This window comes from Musa acuminata, chromosome BXJ3-7, assembly GCF_036884655.1.
Source record: "Musa acuminata AAA Group cultivar baxijiao chromosome BXJ3-7, Cavendish_Baxijiao_AAA, whole genome shotgun sequence".
NCBI lineage: Eukaryota > Viridiplantae > Streptophyta > Magnoliopsida > Zingiberales > Musaceae > Musa > Musa acuminata.
The window spans coordinates 13421996-13435085 of NC_088355.1; the positions used below are offsets into that span (position 1 = coordinate 13421996).

General features: G+C 35.8%; 1 pseudogene; it reads right to left on the minus strand.

Annotated features, from left to right (window-relative positions):
* Positions 1–840: 840 nt before the first annotated feature.
* On the minus strand, positions 841–5659 carry LOC135587022 (cinnamoyl-CoA reductase 1-like; annotated as a pseudogene).
* Between the last annotated feature and the right edge of the window lie 7431 nt (positions 5660–13090).

Here is a 13090-nt window from a genome sequence, read left to right on the forward strand (position 1 = left end):
TTAATTAAGATTATATGGATCACTAGACATTTTAAATATAAAAAATTTGCTCATAAGCATAATTTAATATAACTAAATATGTATACATAATATGAGCATTTTACCAGTTATATTATTATTAATTAAATATTTAATAATAATAGTTACAATAAATACCCTATATTTTCCCAGTTAGGAGAAAAGCAACATTCATCCTATCTCAACCTTTGTTCATCTTTCCAAAACGAATATAAACAAAAAGAGATTCGAAGAAACAATTAGGAAAAGAAATACAAGAAAGTTGGACTTAACCATATAACCATATAGTCACCGTGACGTTCAAGGTGCACCAAAAAAAAAAGAAAACTTACAAAATCTACGAAGAATTACAAACAAAAAATTTAAAAATTTTAATATCAACAACCTAACTCTTAATAATACTATAGTTTGTAATACTGTAATGTACCGTTGAGTACAAGCGATATATCGATACATCTTAATGTATCGTATATCGATATGCTCAGTATAGCTCAGAACGTATCATACTGACAACTAATTGGTATATTGATATGGTACGATATTCATAACCTTGAATAATATAGTACTTAATTACTACTTCATTACAGGTATATTGCATTGTTCTAACTTTTGTGCAATTCCTTAAAAGTATATAAATCAGCTATGTCTTTTCATTCTTTGAAGATGAGAGATATCAAGGGAGCTTAGTTATTCGTGGCATAGATGACTAAGAAACAGTAGTTCATTAAATTCTATCTTTCCCTTCTAATTCTTATGTTAACCCCACAAAATATTGGTTCCCCATATGTGGATCCAATACATCAATTAAGCCTCGGCCTAATGCTATGAACCGAAGCACTCAAAACTGGACCCAATACATTTGATCATTGGGCTTCCTTGAGGTCCAGGCCTAACCTCAGTAATCCAGCTGTAGAAGCTATTGGGGAGATCACCCTTCTCTTGGAGGCTCTGCTCTTCACGGTGTCGAAGAGACTGCGACTCACCGGCATGAACCCCACGCCGAGCTCCTTCAGCCTTTGGTTCGAGAACTTGTATGGCTGTTTGCGGGGATGGATTCGAGCTCGTTTGAGCACCTGCACTGTCGCCAGCCACCATCAACACTAAGCATCAAACATATATGCGACAGACACACCATCAACCGCGCAGAGAGAGAAAGATTGGCCTACTCGTCGGGCACCGGATACTGGGGGAAGAGCCCGGCGAGGATGCGGACCAGGTCCTCTCGGTGGAGCACTCGATCGGCGCAGAGAAAGCGCTTCCCGGCGGCGCCTTCCGCCTCCTCGTACACTAGCGCGTGGGCTTCCGCGACGTCCAGCACGTCGGCGTACCCCTGCACTGCGTTCGCGTACTTCCTGGCCGAGCAGTCCAGATACTTCATTACGTGCATGGCGCTGGCGTTCAGCGTCGGCTGCAGCAGCGGGCCCAGAACCAACACCGGGATCACCACCGCCAGCTCGATCCCTCTCTCCACCGCCGTCTGTCGAGGCTTCCCGCTCTGCTGCCGGTTTCGCGTAGCAGTACCGGTTGTGCGTGCGCCAACATCAGGTACATACTACTAAAATATAATCTAAAACAAATTTAGTTGTCATCAGTATTGGAGCAATTTGATACAGATAAGAAGTTGAAGATTTAGATAGATGATGAATATGGATTGTTTTATCCAAATTGACTAAATAAGGATGAGGAGATTTGTTAAGCCTGAGTTGGGTTGTTAGGCTAAATAACTTAATACTTTTATCTTTTTGGTTACTATAAATAATACGTGCTTTGGATGAGTTAATCTTCTTTCTTTCTTTTTATTATCTTCTCCTTGAACTTGTACAAAAAAAAGTTAACAAATATAATATCAAAACCAAATATTAAGAAGATCAATAAAAATATGTCGATTAAAAAAAAGGATAGACCAATATAAATATTTAGGTAAAATTTCAAAACATAATTTTCAAATTGAAGATAGATCATAAGAAGGACTAAACGAAAAATACAAAAATCATATCTCGAGGAAAAGGTTAAAATAGAAGTCGTGAATGATCTAACACTCAAAAGAAGGAAAAAAAATCGATCAAATGAAAATTAGAGAAACTATAATGTAGGTAATAAAAAAAATATATTAATGTTTTTATTATAAAAAAATTAGACATATTAAAAAAATACTGGTATAAAAATAAAAATTCAAATATTCTTATCTACTTTTACTATAAAAAATATTATAACTTGAAAAAGATTGTTAGAACAAAAATCAAGCAAATTATGATGAAAAAATAATGATAAAAAAGATTTAAAAAAAAAATTAATTTATAGCATATGTTAAAGGTCTATTTAGTGATATGATGTTTATTCTTGATTACTGCATCAATTATCTAAAAAAAAATAGATTTAAAATATTCTTCATGCTAGTCATAGGTGCCCAACAAGCCAATCACGTAAGTGATAGCACGAGTGACTTGACACAAAATTTTTTTACTTATTATATTTTGACATTTATCACTTTATATTAACTATTGCATATATGTATCTATATATTGTGATGTGCAATGGGAATAGGATCGTGATTAGATCACGATAATGAGATCGATTCACCTTTAAACGCAAATCCTAAAGAATCCCGGTCATAGGTTATTTGAGAAGGACATCGTGATAACTGAACAGACTGATGTGCTGTATACCTATCCATATGATGGATGCAACTAGTCTTATAGCTGCTCATGTGGGGACACTAAGGATACAGTACAGGTGCTCATTGGAGAATAAGTTCACTGATTGATCCGCTTAGGGAATGCCGGATGATTGATGATGCCTTATTGTCAGCCAACGATTCTGTAGTACTAGTAGTATATCTGGTCCTTAGACTTGAGACATCAATGATATCCTGTATGAGTGCTCCATTCTTTGATACTAGACTTATAAGTTTGGATGTCCCAAATCTAATACAGTTGGTCATTACGAGTGGCAGTCGACCTTATGAGGGTTATTGAGTATCGATAGAGGATCATCCACTCTTGGCATCATGAGAAGAATATCCCATGTGTTCTTGCTCAAACAAATCCCTAGTTAGGGTCATTCGGATTGAGAGAGAAAAAGTTCTCTAGAAGAATCCGATTAGAGCGAGACTCAAGAAGAAACCGTATGAGTCTGATAGCACCATGCCCGATATACGATATCTGGGATATTAGATGGATGAGAGACTATAAGTATACAACAACTTAGGACAGACAGGTCCAATGGATTGAATTCCCCTGTATCGTTTGGGGATTACGGCGTTGTGGCCTAGTACATCCGTAGTCGATGAGTCGAGTGAATTATTATAGAGATAATAATTTACTAAGTTAGAAGGTGTTTTGATAGGTATGACTCACGGTCAACTCGATATTGGGCCTAAAGGGTCATACACATATGGTAAGCATTGCAATGAGTAGAGGTTCAGATATGAGATATCCGTCGGAGCCCCTATCTTATTGGATATCCAATAAGCCCTTGAATTATTGGATCCCATAGATGAGATCCAATAAGAGCCCAAGAGAGATTATTGGATAGAGATCCACTAATCTAAAAGGCTTGGGTAATTGGATACAAATCCAATACCCACTAGGGAAGGATCCAATAGAATTTGAGGAACATCATCGTAGCACTACTGTGTGGATCACTGCTAGAGAGGAGGACGCTTGATCTCCTTCACAATCTATTCTATACGTAATTTATTTCACGGATTTTTACGCATCAATCTTCGCATAATGACGAATATTTTTTTGGGAATTTGAGGATGTTGCCCCCAAGATTTCCCCACACTTCATCCTTTTCTCACTATTATTTTTTATAATAATTTACTTGATTTTTTTTCAATATTTCTTTTTTCGATGGCTATAATTTTTACAATGAAAGTAGAGAAGAACATTTCAATTTTTAATTTTGTACTAGTAATCTTTTTCAACTTATCTAATTTTTTTATAATAAAAATATTGACGGATTTTTTTTTGTCACCTTTATCGAAGTTCCTCTAACTCTTATTTGATCAACCTCAACCTCTCCCTTAAGATCTTATTTTTTGATTTTTTTATTCTTTTTTCGATCTATTTTTATTTGAAGAGTATGTTTTGAAGTTTTATATGAAGATTTATTTATTTTCTATTTACAAACTAAAAACGAGCTCATTAATTCATCAACAAACAATGTATTTATAACTTTAACTTTTTCTATAACAAAAGAAAGCATATTAAATTTTAGAGATGATTGGGTAAAAATTTTTCTACTACTATTTGATTTTTTAGGTTTTGACCATAAAATCTCATTTGGCTCGCAATAGAAAAGGCTTTTGAAAAAAAAATAGTAATAGATTTAAAATCATCCCCTAAGAGTTTCGAATTTATATTGAAGAAAATGAGGTTTTAAAAGTTTTACCTTGTTTATACCTCTAAACATATATTTTAATTTTTTTCAAAGTTTCTATTAATATCTATAGCATAGCATATTGAGAGCTCTTATTATAACATAATTCGAAGAAATAGGTACTTATTTATTACTTATGCATATTGAAAGCCCTTGCATCTTTCTGCGTATTCCCAGATCTCTTTGATCTTTAGTAATATTAAGATCTTATGAAATAAATAAAGTTTTCATTTCAATGATTGAAAACTAATAATTCCTACGTTTGAAGATGGAAAAAAGTTGATTAGAAACACTTACTCCACATATTATCTTTTTCTTTTCTTTTTTTTCGTTTTGGATTTACTAGTCTCCCCTTCTTTTTCAATTAAAGTACTCCTACTGGTCTATTTTAACTAAGCTCAAAGACAACACTTATTTGACCACAACTTTAAAGAGAAAAAAGAAGATAACAGAAGAAACAAAAAATACTTTCAATCTGTAATACCTTCCAAGAACTATGTATTTATAGTAGTAAAAGGATAAATTATAAGTCATCCATAGCCCAATAAACCTCCTCATCCTCATCCACGCGCCACCCATACATTTATCTTAGTTTAAATCTTTTTAGTACATCTAATTCTAACTATTTGAATTAATTTTACATCTAATTTTAATTATTTAAATTAATTTTATCGACAACATCAGCGGAGCCATTCGGGTGGGTCCATTGCGACTGCACCGATGGAGGAGGTAAACACCACACGCGGACGGTGCCGGCATCGGCCGCTGCCTCGAAGACGTACCTGGTTCCCGAAACAGCTGGCTCCACCATTTGCTTCTGATCAGATTCATTCAAGTTGCAGTAACAGGTAAGCATGAAGCGAAGAGATGGATGAAGAGTTCGACATCCGGATCATACGGGATCATCTGTGACGGCAGAAGCAGTGTGGAAGACGCCCTGGCAACCATCGATGGCTTCACGTAGAGCAGCGAAGTCGAGAAGGTCGGCCTTGCATAGGATCAGCCGCTCCGCTGCGCCTTTCATCGCTTTGAGGTGCGCGTTCTTCGGATCATCTGATCGACAAACAATGGAATATTGGATGATAGGAAGTTCCGACGAAGGGAAAAGACAGGAGTACTCCATGCATGTAGCAGTAGTTACCGCACCTGGATTTCTCACTGTTCCCTTCACAGTGTAACCTTTCTCCAAGAGGAGCTTCACCCACCAGGAGGCGATGAAGATGAGTGAAGATTCGACCATCCATGGCGACAGGTACGCTAGCATCGACGAGAAGAGAGGAAGATGAGTGAAGTATATGGGAATATGTGAACATAATGATAAAGAGTATGTGTACGAGAGGGAGAGAATACATAATACTTCGTATTTATATATGTTTGAAAGGAAGAATTTTACTCAATAGAGGAGATCTTGGCTGTTGAGGTTGTTATCGCGGGAGATCTTGATTGTTATCATGCCCCTGTACGATGATACTTTTGTGATGCCGATCTTGGATTGATGTGATGAAAGTGATTTACGGGTGAGAGGCTTCGTGAGAGAATCCACTAGTTATCAGTTGTATGTGAAAAATACGTAGTTGATATCTAACAACTTGTTCTCGCACAAAGTGAAAGTCGATGGCGATGTGTCGCATAAGTGGAATACCGGATTGACGCATAGATAAGTGGCTTCGACATTGTCACAATATATTGTAGGAGTAGAGTTGATGTTAATACCAAGTTCCTTGAGGAGATTCATGACCCAATTGAGTTCTACAACAACTTCAGTTGTAGAACGTGCAACTGTCTTTTGCTTCTTAGAACTCCAACTTATTGGATTAGGTCCAAGGAAGAGAATATACCCCGATGTGGATGTTATCTTTTGCTTCTTGGAACTCCAACTTATTGGATTAGGTCCAAGGAAGAGAATATACCCCAATGTGGATGTTTTGTCATCAAAATTTCATACCCAATCAGCATTAGCAAAGACATGGAGATGAAGGGAGGAGTGTTTGCAAAAAAAAGAGGTCATGATTGATACTTCCATGAAGATATCACAATATTCGTTTGACTACAGATCAATGCATAGTACATGTTCGATGCATAAATTAGGATAATTTATTAACTGCAAATGAGATATCTAGACAGGTGAGAGATAAGTACTATAAAGAGCCAAGGACTTGACGGTATTGAGTTGGGTCTGCAGTAGGGGTTCCATCACATAGTTTGAGCTACTCGCTAGTAGACAAAGGTGTTGTAACTGCCTTTGCATCTTGTATGTTTGTTTTAGATAATAGATCTTGAATATACTTTCATTGTGATAGGAAGAGCCCGAAAGATGTGTATGTTGCTTCTACTCCCAAAAAACAGTTTAAGGTTCCTAGATCTTTAAGGGAGAATCGATCTACTAAATGCTTGAGGAATGCCTTGATTTCTATAGGATTATTATTTATCATAATAATATTATCCACATATACCAGAAGATATAATATATTGCCACTTTGGTGATGAAGAAATAAGGAGGTATCAGACTTAGAGTTGAAGCCAATTGATGCCAAAAACGAGCCAAGTTCGGTGTACCAAGCTCTTGGAGCATGACGAAGTCCATAAATAACTTTTTGTAGTTTACAAACATGCTTTGGATATTTAGGGTGGATGAAGCCAGGAGGCTACTGCATTAAGATATCGTCAGTTAGGATCCCCCGTAGAAAGGCATTGTTAACGTCGAGCTGACGTAAATGCCAACCTTTTGAGATGACCAAACTTAGAATAAGTCGGATTGTTGTGGGTTTAACAATAGGGTTGAATGTCTCTGTGAAGTCAACACCAGGTCCTTAATGAAACCCTTTGGCCACTAGACGCACTTTATATCTGGCCATGGATCCATCTGGGTTACGTTTAATTTGAAAGACCCACTTACACCCGATGATGTTTTGTGTGGGATGAGAGGATACAAGGGTCCATATAGAATTATGGATGAGTACATCATATTCTTCACACATGGCTTTATGCCAGTATGGAGATTTTTAGGCTTGAGTAATTGTAGTAGGTTCAGTGGTCTCTAACGAGGATGTTGTGATGGTATGTAGGTCAAGGATTTGTCGTGGTTTAAAGACACCACTTTTGGAGCATGTTATCATTGGATGTCTAGGGGCAATAGAGTCTGTTATAGGTATGAGCGGTGGAGGGGCATATATTAGGATAGGCTAAGAGACTTTAGTGTCATTAGTCCCAAAAAAAGATAAATGTAGTGATTGTGATTCCAAGGGAATGCTTTCAATCATAGGGAAACTTTGTGAAAAAGGGAGAGGCACAATGGAGGGGGTGAGGAGCTGTTGCACCGAGAGAAGGAGAGAATGTGGAACGAGAAGTACTGGATGATATTATGGGAGACTCAGTTGATGGGACTGATGGCATACTCTAGTGATATATATGTGATGGAGTAGGTCGCACAACAGGAGACTCAGAGTTATGAAACGGAAAGGTAGTCTCTATAAAAATAACATGACGGGACGTAAAGATTTTTTGAGATTAGGGTTCATATCATCAAAAGGTATTATGGTCAAAGGAGTATCCAATGAAAACGTAAGATTTAGATTTTGATATTAATTTATATGAGGCATAGAGACGAAGCCATGGATAACATAAATATCCAAACACTGAGTTTTTGAAGATTTGGAGATTTGTAAAATAATTTTTCAAATGATGACTTATACTCAAGGATGGGAGTGAGCATACGATTAATGAGGTAGATAGTAGCTTGAAATGCTGTAGTCCAAAAAATTAGTGGCATAGAGGCTTGGTGTAGGAGTGTGAGATCAGTTTCAACTATATGTCTATATTTACGTTCAGTAGAGCCGATGAGTTGAGGAGTGTGTGGAGGTGACTTGAGGTATTATATACCACAAGCATATAGGCATGATGTGAGGGCTTGATATTCACCGCCACCATCAGAGTAAACATATTTAATTTTAGACCGAAAAAAGTTCTCGACCAATCTACGAAAGTTGGTAAAGACTATTGAAACTTTAGATTTATGGTGAAGAGGGTATAAATATGTGTATTTGATGAAATAGTTTACGAAAATAATATAAAATCTAAATTTGTCAAAGGAAGTGATTGGAGCGGGGCCCCAAACATCAGTGTAAATAACCTCAAGGGGTTTAGAGCAAGATATGGAGGATTTTCTAAAGGGAAGTCTATGACTTTTATTACTTAAACATGTATCATAATAAGTTATGATATTATTGGTTGTAAGCGTAGGAAGATAATAACGGGAAAACAATTTTTGCTGAATAAAAGTTGAGGGATGACTAAGACGATGATGCCACACATCAGTTGGAGCTACGACCGAAGAGTAGGTAGTGGGCCGGGTGATTTATGGATTTGATGACCACTCGTAAATGTTGTCTTTACTTTGGCCTCGGACCAAAGATGCTCCCGTGCTCAAATCCTTGACAAGAAAGGAGTTAGGAAAGAATTCAATTGATGTATGATTCTGTTTGCAGAATTGAGAAATAGAGATGAGGTTTCGGTTGATGTGGGGTGCACACAAAACATAGTCATTGTGGAACTAGTATGAGTAATAGGGAGTTCGTTATCGTCACTGATAATAATGTCTTCGTTTCCACCATAGTCATTGTGGATGGACAAGTTTTGTAAATCAGATATGATGTGATGAGATGCGCTAGAGTCCATAATCCAATTTTGATAACCAGTAGTTGGAGTAGCTGTAAGATTTTCTTGAGGCCAATGCGATGGAGGAGGAAGTCTAGGTCGAGTTCTACAGACTTTTGCAGAGTTGCCAACTTTGTCACATAGCTGGTAGACAACTCTTTGTTGATTTGTATGATCATGACACCAGGGTTGAGGATAATTGAAGTAGCCACCTTGATGATTATAATTGAAATTTTTTAGAGGTTGAGGAGGGGAGATTTGTTTAGAGCCCACAAGTTCATGAGGTATACTGGCCAAACCTTTGTTGATAGTTTTGTTGTATCGGTTCTCTTCTTCTTAGATTTTTGACTGATTTGAGCTGTGATGAATGTTCCTAGCAACTTATCCTCATGCTTGAGATATATCTCATAGTTAGTCAACTTATTATAGAGTTCTTCAAAGGACACTGGTGAATCACGTGCCCGTATTGCTGTTGTCAATTCCTTGTACTCGTCGCTTAGGTCGTTGAGAATATAGGCAGTAACTTCTTCATTACTAAGGGAATGACATATCAAGGTTAAGTTATTGATGATAATCCTTATGTTGTGTATATAATCAGCAACAATACTTTCCTCTTGTTTTATCTTCATGAGACTAGACAAGAGACTAAGCATGCGAGTGCGAGAACGATTGACCATGGTGGTTTGTAACTTGTATCAAACTTCGGTAGCAGTGTCACATGAAAAAATGAGTAGGGCGAGGGATCCAACGACCGAGGCTTGAATAACTTGAAGGATGAGACGATCCTAGCGTAACCATAGCTTATGGTCCGAATTTGAAACTTGATTGGGTGCGCCTAAGATGTTGAGTATTGCCGGTTGACAACGATGAGAGCTCTGATACTATGATAGAAATGAAATATAAAAAAGAAGATTGCATTGATTGAAACAATATACAATACTCCATATTTATACATGTTTGGAAGGGAGAATTTTCCTCAACCGAGGATGATTTTTTTTAATAGATTTATAATATCTCATTCACTATTGTTAAGATTGTAATCATGGAACAACATTCAATTCCATATCCTCGAATAAATTAATGCTTCAACAACTTGGACCATACTGGTTTAGATTGTAGTTTAGCTATGTCTATGTTTAACTTGATGTGTTAATGTAAGGAACCATGAACCAAAGTCTTTCCTTATTTATATCATGGTGCAAACAAAGGCATGAGGAACAGCAATGCATTTGATCTGCTCATCTTTGGCAGCCTCCCTAACAAAATAAATGAATCTGAAGTTTCACGAAGAATTAGTGTTTCTTAAATAGCGTTTCCACTATTTATTTTTTTTACAGGATGGCGCTCCATTATTAATTTTTATCATATGATATCTTTTTTTATCATAAATATTAATATTATTTTTATTTTTAAAAATATTTTAAATTGATTTAAATCAATAAACTAATTTGGATCAAACCTCCTCCCTGTTCTCTTCCTACTCCATCATCTCCTTCTCCTTCTCCTTCTCTCTCTATACATTCTCCTTCTCCTTCTCCTTCTCCCACTCTACCTCTGTCTCCTTCTCCTCCTCTACTTCCTCATGATTTCCTCCTCCTCCACCTCTATCTCCTCTCACTTTATATCCTCCACCGCTTTCTTCCCCTACCTCTCCTCCTCCTTTTCTTGCTCCTCATCTTCATCTTCTGTTTTATACTCCACTGCTCCCTCCTACTCCATATCTTCCTCTTCAGAGTTTACCTTACGAGTCCTATTATATTTGAATTACACTTATTCACATATGCTATTAAGAAATATATTAATTTTTATATAAAATTATTCTAAATATATCGTAAAATAAAAAATAGTATAATTTTTGTTATAATCATATTCCTAGTAGAAATCTAAAAGTTTTGATAATTGATTATTTTAAAATTATTTATTAAAAAAATATTAATTTTAAAATAGATTAGGTGATTGAGTTTAACTTAGTTCAATTTCAAGTACAACTAGACTAATATAGAAAATAAAAAATAAGAAATGTAAGATTTTATGATTAATTTTATGATAAATTCAGGATAATTTTATATGAAAATTAATTTTTTTAGATATATTTTGTGAATGATTGTAACCTGATTGTAACTCAAGTGTAATGACTTTTCAAAGTAATATAAGATAAATTTATACTAAAATTAATATATTTTTAAGACAATATTTTAGTTTTATGATGAATATAGGATATTTTTATGTAAAAATTAATATTTTTTTACTATATTTTTTAAATGATTGTAACTCAACTATAATAATTTTTCTAGAAATATTATATGAAGGAAGAGGAGGAGGAGAGGGGAGGGAAGGAGCACCGGTGAAGTAGAAGAAGACAAAAGAGGGATGCAAAGAGGAGGTGATAGAAAACGAGGAGAAAGGATAGGGAGAGAAGGTGACAGAAGAGGAGGCAAAAAAAAAAAAAAAAAGGAGAAAACTAAGGAGGAGGAATGATAGGTGGATAAGGCGATAAAAGGGAAGGGGGAGAAGAAGGCCAAAGGGGAGAGGAAGGAGGTGGAAGAGTGGGAGAAGGAGATAATGGAGGTGGAGGGGGAGACAAAAGGGAAGGTGGAGGAGAAGGCCAAAGGGGAGAGGAAGGAGGTGGAAGAGTGGGAGAAGGAGATAATGGAGGTGAAGGGGGAGACAAAAGGGAAGGTGGAGGAGAAGGCCAATGGGGAGAGGAAGGAGGTGGAAGAGTGGGAGAAGGAGATAATGGAGGTGAAGGGGGAGACAGAGAAGATAAAGGTGGACTGGGAGGAGACCGAGGGGAGAATAACGAAAGGGAGGAAGATAATATGAAGAGAGAGAATAAGGAGGAGACCGAGAGGAGAATAACGAAAGGGAGGAAGATAATATGAAGAGAGAGAATAAGGAGGAGCAGACTTAGGGGTGGGGTTAGAAGTGGAGGAGGAAAAAAGATACCCATTAAAAAAAAAAAGAATCATATTATTTTAATAAAAAAAAAAAATGAATTCACAACCCATTGATAGTGGAAAATTAATAGTGGATATCATATTATTTTAATAATAATAAAAAAAACATCATGTAATAAAAACTAATAGTGGAAAAAAAAAAGAAAAAAAGAAAAAGGTGGGGCACTATTTGATAAATTGTATAATATTTTGGATAACCTGTCTCAAGCCTCTCATGAAAAGTTTCATTTGTCTTAAAAAATAATATAAAATCTATTAGATATGAGCATATGATATTACATCAATCTAATCGACAGGATCTGATCCTATAGGGTTAATGACATACACTAATGAGGATATTGAATCGATCCCATGAGATTGAGTTATAAGACAGCTTTAATGAGATAGCAACAAAGTTATTATTTTATAACCATACTCTTGAGGTTTGAGGCATGATTTCACAACCCATTGATGCTTAAATTATATATATAATTATTTCTGACACTTACCATAACCTTAATACAATAGTCACCTATCACTTTATAGACTTAATACACTTTTTTAATTTTGACACTCGATCAAATCTTCTAAATTCTTATTTAAATATTAAAGTAATCTTAATACCTCAATTAAGACGAATTTGAAAATGAACCTAGATTGACTCCAAACCCCAGCATATAGAACAATTATAATATATTATAATATTATAAATTATGATTTAGAATAAATGGAGATCTTACCCTGTTTTCTTTCACAAAATGTGTGCATGTATATTCCGAAGAATCGGGTGAAAATTGAGTGATGGTCCTCCCAAATAAGTTTTAATACGACCAATATAAGAGTCATTCCATTACAATTACAGTATATGTGTACACTTATGATGACTGAGACCATGCACAAGTGATTTGTCTTGTAGTACCCCCAAAGAGATAAAGAGATGGTGCCATGTTTCTGGTGGGTCACAACACAGAGGTAAAAAGTCTTGTTCATTTTGACGGCTAATGAAGACCAATAGTAACTTTCTTATTTTGTTGACCAACGAGTCTAGAAAATTTAAGAAAGGATAATTTGACAACCCAATAAAGATAATAAAATAAAAA